Source organism: Rattus norvegicus, chromosome 14, assembly GCF_036323735.1.
Source record: "Rattus norvegicus strain BN/NHsdMcwi chromosome 14, GRCr8, whole genome shotgun sequence".
NCBI classification, from domain to species: domain Eukaryota; kingdom Metazoa; phylum Chordata; class Mammalia; order Rodentia; family Muridae; genus Rattus; species Rattus norvegicus.
This window is the reverse complement of record NC_086032.1, coordinates 31358223-31369966: the sequence shown is the minus strand read 5'-3', so window position 1 is coordinate 31369966 and position 11744 is coordinate 31358223.

The window sequence follows — 11744 nt, the reverse complement described above, 5'->3', positions numbered from 1 at the left end:
CTACCCCTTCACGCCTACTTCAGTTCTTCCTCTGCCTCCCAAATCTCCCATTTCCTTCTGCTTGCCTGCTAAATCCCAAGCCCACATGACACCACACACACACACACACACACACACACACACACACGCACGCACGCACGCACGCACGCAACGCAACGCATGCACACAAAGTATGCAATGCACGAAATGCACGCATGCACACGCCACCCCGCCCTCACTCCTCCGATGAGGGCAGACGGTATAGCGTCCCATCCGTTTATTCTCTTTGGGCAATGTTTTTCCTGCACTGGAATAGCCACCAACCACTCATTTACTTAAAAAATAGGATCCTTGAGAACAGAGGTGTCTTCTCGCTCAGCTTTGAATTTCTCTTGTCCAGCAAAGAACCTTGAACTTGTAACATTCAACAGCCAAGAAACAGTTGTTGTTCTAAAATGAACTTTTCAAGGTGAATGTCGCTCGCATCCTAATTTGTCATTTTATATCCTTTCTGTTTTCTTTTAAACTTTTCCCTTATTTGATCAATGTGGTGGTGTATGATATAAGCTATTTTACTGCTTTTTCTTTCTTTTTTTAAAATTTTCAACAGATTTTTACAAAACATAAAATTAAGTATATCCATGACTACCATGAAATACATGTGTATGTTGTACAATGGTTAAATCAAGTTAAAGACGTCTATTCTATAACTTTATCATTTCTTCGTGAGAAATGATCCCAAATCCTTCTTACTTAGGATAAATCCTTCTTGCTTTACACAGACCATGTGTGATCTACATGCTATGCAGTCATACCCCAGAGCCTCCTGCCTCTAACTGTGACCTCGTAGTCTAACTCTCCCATTCCTCCCCCATCACTTCACATGTTTTTCTGGAATACAGAGAAATGGTGTAAGACACATTCCTTTGTGGAGAGAGAAGGCAAGAGCAAAGCATGGGAGAGGCTCTTGACTGAGAGAGTCATGGTCAACTACATTCCACAGCTTGAGTTTCATCGAGCTCTTGAGCATGCCGTCTCTGGGTGTTACCTAGCGAGGAACGCCTTCAACCAGCCTGGCTTCATGTTTCTCATCTTTGTCACCCATCACCATGAGAGAGTGTGTGGCACAGGGCATCGCCAACAGGAAAGACAGTTACATAATCCATGTTGAAAAATATAATCAACTCCTTCTAGGAGCCAGGCACTCGGCTAGAGGCTGGGGATAGAGATGACCGAGACCGATGTGGCATGAACACTTCCAGAATTATTCCAGAAAGAGCAGCTGCTGATGCCTCGAGATTGCTAACCGTACCAGGACCTGGATTAAGCATCTTAGCGTCACGAGCTCATTTCATTCTCAGTATAGTTTCTACCACTGCCCTTATTGTACAGATGGAACACGGAAGCCCAAGGAGCCCATGTATTCTCCCCTCCGTTAGCAAATGGTGAACCTAGCACTTGATCCTAGGGTTTGTGACTTGAGAACACTCTGAGATCCACAGACTCTGCCCTCCCAATGGGCTTCCTTTCTGATCAAGGGAGAGGTTTAGCTCCCTTTCTTGTTCCCATAGGGAGACTGTAGGTGAAGGTACATATGACGTAAGCAATCTCCTTCTCCTCCTCCGCGGCTGGAGATTTCGTACGTGAATGGGGTAATCTCCCCTGCATTCCTCCATTCGCAACACACTCAGGCTGAAAGAGCCCGAGGGCAGAAGCTGTGTCATACTGCACATGTGCACAGAGTGAGCGCCCCTGCATCCCTGCAACATTCCTCTACCATGCAATCCTCAAAGGCCGAAAGAACCTGTAGGCAGAGGCAGGGTCAGCTTGTTCATGTGACTTACAGGCACCCTTCATACTTCCTCTGCCTGATACTCTGATGTAAGCCTCATGCTCTGCTGTGAGCGTTCATAAGACAGAAGAGGCAAAGTGTAGGCCAGTAAGCCTGCCTTGAGCCTACCACATGCTCAACCCGGTGGACAGACTAGAATGATAGAGGCTCGTATGATACTTGTTAGTAGTCTGTCTAAGCTCCACCCCTACAGCTACCTGGCAATAGCCAGGTATGCTCCGCTCCACAGTTGCCTGGCAACAGTCAGGTATGTCTGTCTATAAAGGGGGCTGCTTGCCCCTCCTCATTCTCTCTTACTCTTTTCTGCTCTAATGCCCTCTTTGTCCCTGTCACTTCTCTCCATGTGCTCATGGCCGGCCTTTACATATCCTCCCCCCTTCTATTCTTCTTCTCTCATTAAACCTCTCCACATGGAACCATGTTGGTTTGGTGTGCTTTGTCCGGATGCGGGCCGAGATTTCTACCCCAACAATACTGACTTAGAGAAGGACCTCATCAGCTTGCCAAAGACCTCATCCCACTTTCATTTTGTCCCCCCAGATGCTAGTTGGGTATCCGTTCTCCCACGTGACTGGGATTAGCGCCCCCTAAGGACCAGCGTTCTTTTAAACATATTTTTATTATTTATTTTATGAGTACACTGTCGCTGTCTTCAACACACAAGGAGAGGATTCCATTACAGATGGTTGTGAGTCACCATGTGGTTGCTGGGATTTGAACTCAGGACATCTGGAAGAGCAGTCAGTGTTCTTAACCACTGAGCCATCTCTCTAGCCCAGGACCAGCGTTCTTATTTGTGTTCAAAATTCAGCTTCTTGGACGGTGCCCCTTACAGAACAGAGCCTCTTGCTAACAGAAGTTCACTATCTCATTGGAGTCCTTGTGCGTTGCTGATAAAATATGATCTGGTGTAGACACTGGAGAAATGGTGTGCGGCTCCTCAAGAAGTTAAACAGAGTTGGGTGTGGTGGTGCATGCTTTTAGTCCCAGCATAGACGCAGAGTCTCTCTGAGTTCAAGACCAGCCTGGTCTACATAGTGAGGTCCAGGCCAGCCAGGACTACACGAAAAGACCCTGACCCCTTCCCCCAAAAAAAAACAATAAAAAAGTTGAACCGGGAGCCACACGTGGTGGTGCGTGCCTATAATTCCAGCCGTTTGGGGCTGAAGCAGGATGCTTCCAAGTTTGATTTCAGACTGGACTTTGTAGTACGACCTTCTCTTTGAAAACTGTGTTACATTTGTTTGTTTGTTTGTGTATGTGAGTGTGAGCGCACACCAGGAACATGTGTGGACATCAGAAGACAACTTGCAGAAGTCACTTCTCTCCATCTGCTGTGTGGGTACCAGGAATTGAATGCAGGTCATCAGGTTTGCTGACAAGTACTTTGCCTGCTGAACATCTCGCCTCTCCCTGGCCACCATGACTAAAGTCTTATATTTCATGAAAATAGAGTGTGAGTTTCAAACTGAGGTGGCTGGTCCAAGGTCACTTGGCAACGTGAGGACTTGGGGCAAGAGCTGAGGGCTTTAGGCCATCCTCCTTTGGACATGCTGAGCTCATCACCTTTCAGAATTAGGTGACACGATAATCTTTGATCCTTGTCTGTTGGTTTGCCATCTTCAGTCCTCCTTCCCTTCCTGACTTGACGCTTTCTCATTTTGTTCTGTTCTTTTAAGATGGGGTCCCATTTTGTAGTCCAGGCTGGCCTAGAAGTCCTTATCTGCCAACCTCAACTTCCAAGTGCTGGGAATTGGGGAAGCACCTTCACTCCCTGTCTACCTGGATTTTCTTGTGGTCAAAGCAGGCAAGTTCTTCCTGGCAATGCTCCAGGGAACTAAAACCCATTGGAGAGGGCTCCAGTGGGAAGTACACCTTCTCCAGTGTGGATGGAACTTCCTCGGTCTCCTCCAATTGGCTCTCAAATGTTTGAGATTTCATTCGAAGTTGACATCCCAGGCCTGGGTTGGCTGCTCACATTAAACTGATGTTTTCCCACGTGTATCTCTCCTAAACTTGCTGTTTGTTGCCATTGGATGTTCCTGGCTGCAATCCACCCAAGGCTCTGCCCATCCAGCTTGAACAGTGCCTCCATTATAAAAGAAGCAAGCCCCAGCAAGCTCCAGAGGCTTGTCCTGACCAACCAGAGGGAGGGGCACAGCTTGGGAAACAGGTGGTTTCTCGAGCTGTGGGAATACCTAGTCCCTCACCATGATGGCACACTGGAGGAGAGACTCAAGTCTTTCTTCATTTACTCTTCCCATGCTGCCAGACGTAAGAAAGCAGAGAAAGGTACCAAGCTCTAGGAAACCCCTCTGACATCTGAGACGGACCTTCTGCAGCTTGGCCTGAAGAAGAAACCCCTCACAGAAGTGGTCTTACTTAACTGTCAAACAGGAACCTTCACAATCCTATTATCTTCATAGATCTACAGAAGTGTGATAGGACAAGACAGAGCAATAAGTGGGGGGTGAACCTGATCGAAGTACAGAGCGTACATAGGGAAATGCCATAAAACTCATTATTGTGTGTAATTAGTACATAATAATAAATGTCAGAAATTAAGTCAAACCCTTAAGATGGCGATAAAAGTAGAACAAACATAAGAAAGAGCAACTACGTTCTTGTCTGTTTTCTTTGAGACCCATTATTTTGTGCGATGAGTACATGCTAATAAAATGTTTTATCTGCTTGATAAAATAATAATCCCTTCTCAGGATAGACAGGGATAGACACCTCAGAGCATCCAGCCCCTTGTCTGTTTGCTGAACTGGAGCTGGGGGTTACTACAGCACAGAAGAGAAACCTGAGAGCTCCCCTCGCCTCCTTCACATCTGCAGCAAAGATCAGGCCGGGGGACCTTTGAGTTAAAATCCAGACTTCCTTTTCTGTCTCCTCCCACGAAACGTGGAAAGTAGCAGGTTTCAACTGGGAGAATATCTACCAGGCTCTAAAGAAATCTACCAGGCACATTTTCCTCCTTTTGCCAAAGCCTCAATTAACCTAATTAAGGCTCACCCATAACTCTCCATTGCCCAAACTCCACCTACAGATGAAAACCCAGCTCACTGCCCAACTGTAACCCAGAAAAACAAACTTTTATGAGAACACAGACCTCAGGTCCTGTACAGTTACCACCTTTTACAATGGAAAAGAAAAGAGGAACTGCTACAAGAGATGCAAATGTATCCCGGCAGGCAGGGCTGGATTCCGGCCCCTCCTACCTCACTGAAGGATTCTCATCCTTGCCCCTTAACTCAGTCCCGGCTCCTGGTCCATTTCTTCCCTTCTTTCCATGGTACGTATTGAGACCTTATTTTGCAAGCGGTTCTCTTATTCTTTCCTGGAGATGCAGGATGGAGACAGGTTGGATACTAAACTCAGAAGGCCTCAATTTTTAAAGCCGGGAGTTTTCTCTGGCTTGGAACAAATTGTTTTGCTTTCCCCAAATTTTGGTATCTGCTTTGGTGACATGCAGGCTGCTCTTAAGGTCAAATATGATAATGCCGGTGAAAGTTTTGACTGTTGGGTGTTTGAGGACAGTACACTGTTTTTTAGGAGCATGTGTGTGGATGACTGAGCAGAAGCTAAAACAGATGAGAGTTACTTGTCCATGCCTCATCTAGTACTCTTAGAAGCCCTAATGAGGTGGTCCTACTGCTGTCTCCTGGGATACAATTTGGAAAATGAGATACGCATCGACAGCACTTGGTGATCACTCTTTTGACTGTCTATCTGTTGAGTAGTGATGAATCAGAAACGGGCATTCTGGGTAAGGAGAAGGGGGGACAGGGATAGGTTGAGAATGGACTGAGTGGCTGAAATGCTTGTGTCTCCAAGTCACTACTGTGTCTGGTTAGGTTAGCACCAGGCATCCAGGAACCTTACAAACCAAGGCAACCAGCGTCAGATCGTGAAGGTACAGGACAAAGGGAGGACCAGAACTGCAGTACAGTACGGACTTGGTCTGGGAGAAACAGGATTTGAAAGGACAGTGCTGAAAGCTAATCTTAGAAAGTTCTACTCATCCTTCACATTCCACTAATAACATTATAGTAACATGATGATTGCATTTATTTTTTGATAGGAAATTCACAGAATGAATGTGATAGACCCTCAGCTGCACCCCATGACCCTGTTGCAATGTTCCAAACAGCTAGCTTGGCTGTGGGTGCAGGGTCAAGTTCTCTGCATCGGGTTAGACTATGCAAGCTCTTAACATGACAGATTGGTCGATAACAGGCATAGGATGTCGCTCCTCGAACCGGCCAGAAGGGCAATTTGGGCTGGAGAGATGGCTCAGGGGTTAAGAGCACTGACTGCTCTTCCAGAGGTCCTGAGTTCAATTCCCAGCAACCACATGGTGGCTCACAACCATCTGTAATGAGATCTGATGCCCTCTTCTGGTGTGTCTGAAGACAGCGACAGTGTACTTATATACAATAAATAAATGAATGAAAGAAAGAAAGGAAGGAAGGAAGGAAGGAAGGAAGGAAGGAAGGAAGAGAGAAAGAAAGAAGGAAGGAAGGAAGGAAAGAAGGAAGGAAGGAAGGAAGGAAGGAAGGAAGGAAGGAAGGAAGGAAGACAGGGCATTGCCTCAGAGGAAGACACACAGCTGAAGAAGAAGCAAGGAAATGTGGAAAAACCAACGTAATAATGTAGTTGTGACTTTATGACACATCCAATACAAAAAGCGATTTTAAGTCTTTTTTGTTTTTGTTTTTGGTTTTTTGGTTTGGTGGTTTTTTTTTTTTTTTTTTTGGTTTTTGGTTTTTTGTGTTTTTTTTTTTTTTTTTGTACAACTTAAGACTGAATTTCGTATATTTTTTTTAGAATTATTAACTCTCAGGATTTCTAAAAATAGTTAGCAGGATAGTGAATGAGTACAAAATAGTGTTTTTAAAAAGTTGGTAATTGTTTTATCCTTGCTATTACTCTTATTTATTTTGGTTTGTTTGGTTTGTTTTGTTCTTTAAACCGAACATGGATATGTGACTCTGACTGGCCTGGAACTCACTTTGTAAACCAAACTGGCCTTGACTCACCCTACCTCTGCCTTCTGAGACCTGGAATCTTAATCCCAGCCACCACTCCTGGCCAGCATTTGTACATTTGAACATTAGAATAACTTTTTTTCTTCAAGCAATCAGACGTACCTACTTTCATTTCCCTCTTTCTTTCCTTTTTTTTTTTTTTTTTTTTTTTTTTTAAGCTAGGGTATCACCCTGGAGAAATGGGATATAGTTTTGTGGTAAAGTGCTTTCTGTACATAAGATTCTAGATTCAGTACCCGGCATCGATAAGATCTAGGAGAGCTGGAGAGATAGACAGCAGGTAAGACACCCTGGTTCAACAGCCCCATCATAGCTCAGCTGTGATGGCACCCAAGTTTCAGAAGATCTGATGCCTCTTCTGGCCTCCAAGGGCATCTACCAAGCATGCTCCTGGTGTGCAGACATACAGACAGACAAAACATCCAAATAGATGAAAAAAAGAATAACTCCACAGAAACAGAACCTCACTATGTGGTCTAGGCTGGCTTTGAACTTGCACTCTACTCTGATTACGTTGCCATGTCTGGCTCTGTTTCTTTCTTTCTAGCTCCCCTTTAGAACTCTGTTTCTTAAAGGGGAAGGAAACTCCACTATATAAAACTCAGGGGATTGAGGATTTAGCTCAGTGGTAGGCCCTAGGTTTGGTCCTCAGCTCGGAGGGGGGTGGGGGGCTCGAGGGTCAGGGGGAGGGGACAAAAACAAAACAACAACAAAAACCCCTCAGGCTTGTCGAAGCCTGGACCACCCCTGCCAGTATTTGGTCCAGTGTGTTCATCGTGTTCTTCTGCCTGGTGATAAACACGGCCCAGCACCCTGCCCTACTTAGAGCTGCCACTTCGCCAAGCGCCCTAAACCCACAGATGCTACTACAGAGCCCAACAGCTGCCACCTAAGACAAAAAAAAAAGAAGCTCAGACTCTGCCAATGAAGGGCCTCTCATTAATGGGTTCCTGGCAGTTAGGAACAGCTAAGGATGCCAAGAAGGGAGGGGAAGGGACGGGAACTGCAGATAGGGATCAAAGTAATTGCCTCTTAGGTAAAAGCTACAAAAAGACAGCTCACAGAGAAGATATTAAAAGATTCATCTAAAGCTGATTGTTACACAGTAAAAAAAAAAAAAAAAAAAAAAAAAAAAGATTCATCAAGCCCGCATGTAGGAGACTAAGAGAGAAGCTGGAAGCTAACCTGGGCTACATAAGTCAACCATTAACTCTTTTAAAGGAGAGGAAAGAAAGATTCATTCGTTACACATCTCACAACAGAAACCTCAGTTGCCGACATTAGTGGGGTAGAAGGTGATAACTTGTGTATCATGTGTGGTGATGGGATGGGAGCGGCTGGCACATCATCTCCTTAAACATTTATCACGCCTTTGTGTTGGGAGCCTTTGAACTCCTGCGTCTTTGTGAAACATACACCGTGTTATTTTACGCTACAGACACCCTACTGCCCCAGCGCCGTCTCCAGCAGAATGACTAGATAGCCCTGGAGAAGAACGACATGGTCCACCAAGACCTACCTCTGCTTCTCCCATCAACGTAGATTAAAGCCAGTCGTGTGGTCACTCAAAGACAGGCACTGCTTTCTCGCTCTAGGAGTAACTGGTGGGCCTGAGGATAAACAGCTGAGAACAAGGAAACTGAATGACCCCAGACTCGCCCATCCTGTAACTGATGGTTGTGGTGGGGTGAATATGCTTGGCCCAGGGAGTGGCACTATCAGGAGTGGGTGTGGCCTTGTTGAAGGAAGTCACTGTGGGGGTGGGCTTTGAGACTCTCCCCTTAGCTGCCTGGACACCAGTCTTCTCTTGTTTGCCTTCAGAACGAGATGTAGAACTCTGAGCTCCTCCAACAACGTGCTTGACTGGACACTGCCAAGCTTTCCACCATGACGATAACAGGCTAAAATATCAAAATCAGTACAGCCAGCCCCAATTAAACCCTGTCCTTTATAAGAGTTGCCTCAGTCATGGTGTCTCTTGACAGCAGTAAAACCCTAAGACAGCATGCAAACAGCATTAAACTGAATGGACTCCATACTCTCCCATCCCTGCAATTGTTTGCTTCCCAAGTTTGAGGCAAGGCTCCTGTCTTCCTAGCTGTGACACAAGTTCCCTGCTGGGATGTAGCCTCCTCTCGCTATGCTCATTTCCCCCAGTGACATTAATGACACTTAAGTGTCAATAGCACCAGTTGACACTTGTCTTAGTTAGGGTTCTACTGCTGTGAACATACACCATGACCAAGGCAACTCTTATAAAGGACAACATTTAATTGGAGCTGGCTTACAGGTTCAGAGGTTCAGACCGTTATCATCAAGGCAGGGGCATGGCAGCATCTGGGCAGGCATGGTGCAGGAGGAGCTGAGAGTTCTACATCTTCATCTGAAGGCTGCTAGCAGAAGACTGGCTTCCAGGCACCTAGGACAAGGGTCTTAAAGCCCACGCCCACAGTGACACACCTACTCCAACAAGGTCATACCTACTAATAGTGCCACTCCCTGGACTGAGTATATACAAACCCTCACAACAGTCAAGCATTTGTGCCAAGGGTTTTCAGTCGTTCTTATTACCGTGGCTTCTCTGATTCTCCTGGTTCCAATACAAGTTTACCATACGGCTTGGAACTACTAATTAAGCTGCTGTGTGGAATGGCAGCCCTTGAGGGCTGGGTGAGTCGCCCACCTTGTTGTGAAATATCACAGTCCCTTCGGACATCTACTGCTTCTGGATATGCCCAGCATTAACACCTGAACCACCAAGCTCAGCCCTTCCTCTCCTGTCTGCTGACTATCGTCTATTTCTGTCATGTTCTTAGATTCTCAGTGAAAATATACACAAATGCATTTTTTATTAATTTTTCTTGGATGTCATTCCACAGGACATTACTTTTTTTTGTTTTGTTTTGTTTTTTGTTTTGTTTTTTTGACAAGGTTTGATCACTGACCTGGAATTGACCAAGCAGTTCTAGATTGTCAGGTGATCAAGTCCCAGAGAACATCACTCTGCCTCCCTAACGTGAGCATTATAAGCTTGTTCTAAAATGCCCAGTGACTGATTTATTGATGGGGGTTCTGGGATGCAACTCAGATCTTCATGCTTTCAAGGTAAGCACTGTCCTGACTGATTGGTCTCCAATGGCCACCGCCTTTGTTGTCCTCACTGATGGTTTTTTTTTTGGGGGGGGGGTTGTTTGCTTGCTTGCTTAATTAGTTTTGATCTTGAGATGCATAGGAAAGTTTTGTCCAGTATACACTTATGCCTACAATGTGCATTGTCTAGTGTGAGTCCAGGTCCCAGGAGACCTCAAGGAATTTTTAGGAAAAGGCTGTCCGAAATGGGTAAGAACCAAACAGAACTGTTTTACGCTTACGGGAGGCGTGATCTCAACTGGTTCTGTGGTCATAATTCAGCTTGATTGAGACCTGCATATAATATTAGAGATGAAAAGGGACAATTATCTGAAAAAACTAACTCAGGTAATGAGTTATCTTTGTCTGCTTTCTATTGTTACGACAGAGCACCCAGGATGGTGTAATTTCTTAAAGAATAAAGGTGTATTTGGGTTCCTGGGTTTGGAAGCAGGTAAGACAAAGGTTGGGCAGTGACATCTGATGAAGGCCTTTGTGCTAAACTCATAGTTGAAAGTGGAGAAGCAAGTGCGTAAGAGAGAGCCAAGCCTTGGGGGTGGACTTGCTTTATAACGACAGTATTCGAGGCAACTCAGCCTGGGAGAGTCACAGCTTACAATTTGAAGAAAAGCACTGATTCTTTCATGTGGGCCCCACCCCATGACCAAACATCTCCCACTGCCGGACACCTCCCAACACTGCCACACTGAAGAGCGAAGCTTCACCGCGAATTTTGGTGGGAACAAGCTATATTCACACTATAACGAGAACACTCACCCAATTAAAACACAAATAAACAGGTCAGACTCGGTAGCACATGCCTGTAAACCAGGGACTCAGGAGCATCAGGAGATTGAGACCGGCTTGGGCAATATAACAAGACCCGGCCTCAAACAATAATTGCATAAGAAAACCCGGCAGAGCACAGAGGGAATCCCTCAGTACATCCTGCGTGCATTCTCCAAGGCTGCTCCAACATGTAACTGCAAACTAGAGGGCCCAGCGAAGAAGTGTGTGGTCTCGCAGTTCCAGAGGCCAGAGGCCAGAGTCAAGGCATTACAACAGAGCTCCTAGGTGGCCTTGGACAGAAGCCGTGCTTGCCTCTTGATCGTCTCGTGCTTGGCCAGGCACCGCTTTCGTTTTATGTTCATGTCCTTACCACCCTGCCTTTACATAGCCTTCTCCTTTGTGTGGGAACCTTCTCCACGTCTATCTAATAAAGAGGCATACAAGATGCCCCTGGACAGCGTAGAGCAAGCACGTCGTGCAGATCCTCATGTCTGTCACATCTGCCAAGGCTTTTCTTGTTCCCTAATAAGGTAACATGCACAGATTCTGTGATTTTTATGGGGCCATCTCTTGGCCCACGACCCATTGATGGGAACCCGGGGATGACGTGCTCCCACCACCGCTTTGCTCTGTGCTTTACCAACGCAGGGTGACAATGACACAGGTCCTGACAGCAGAGCTCAGTGACATTGTAACTGAGCTGATTGAACTACACAGATACAAGTGGGGGCTGGAAGATGTCTCAGTAGTCAAGAGCTCACACCGCTCTTCAGAGGATCCAGTTTGGGTGCCAGCTCCTATATCTAGTTCTAGTTATGACATCTCTGGTCCAGCATCCACTCCAGCTGTGGTAGTATGTGCACCCCTGTTCACATATCCCTACACACACACACACACACACACACACACACACCCATAATGAAAAATAAGAGTGAAATTTT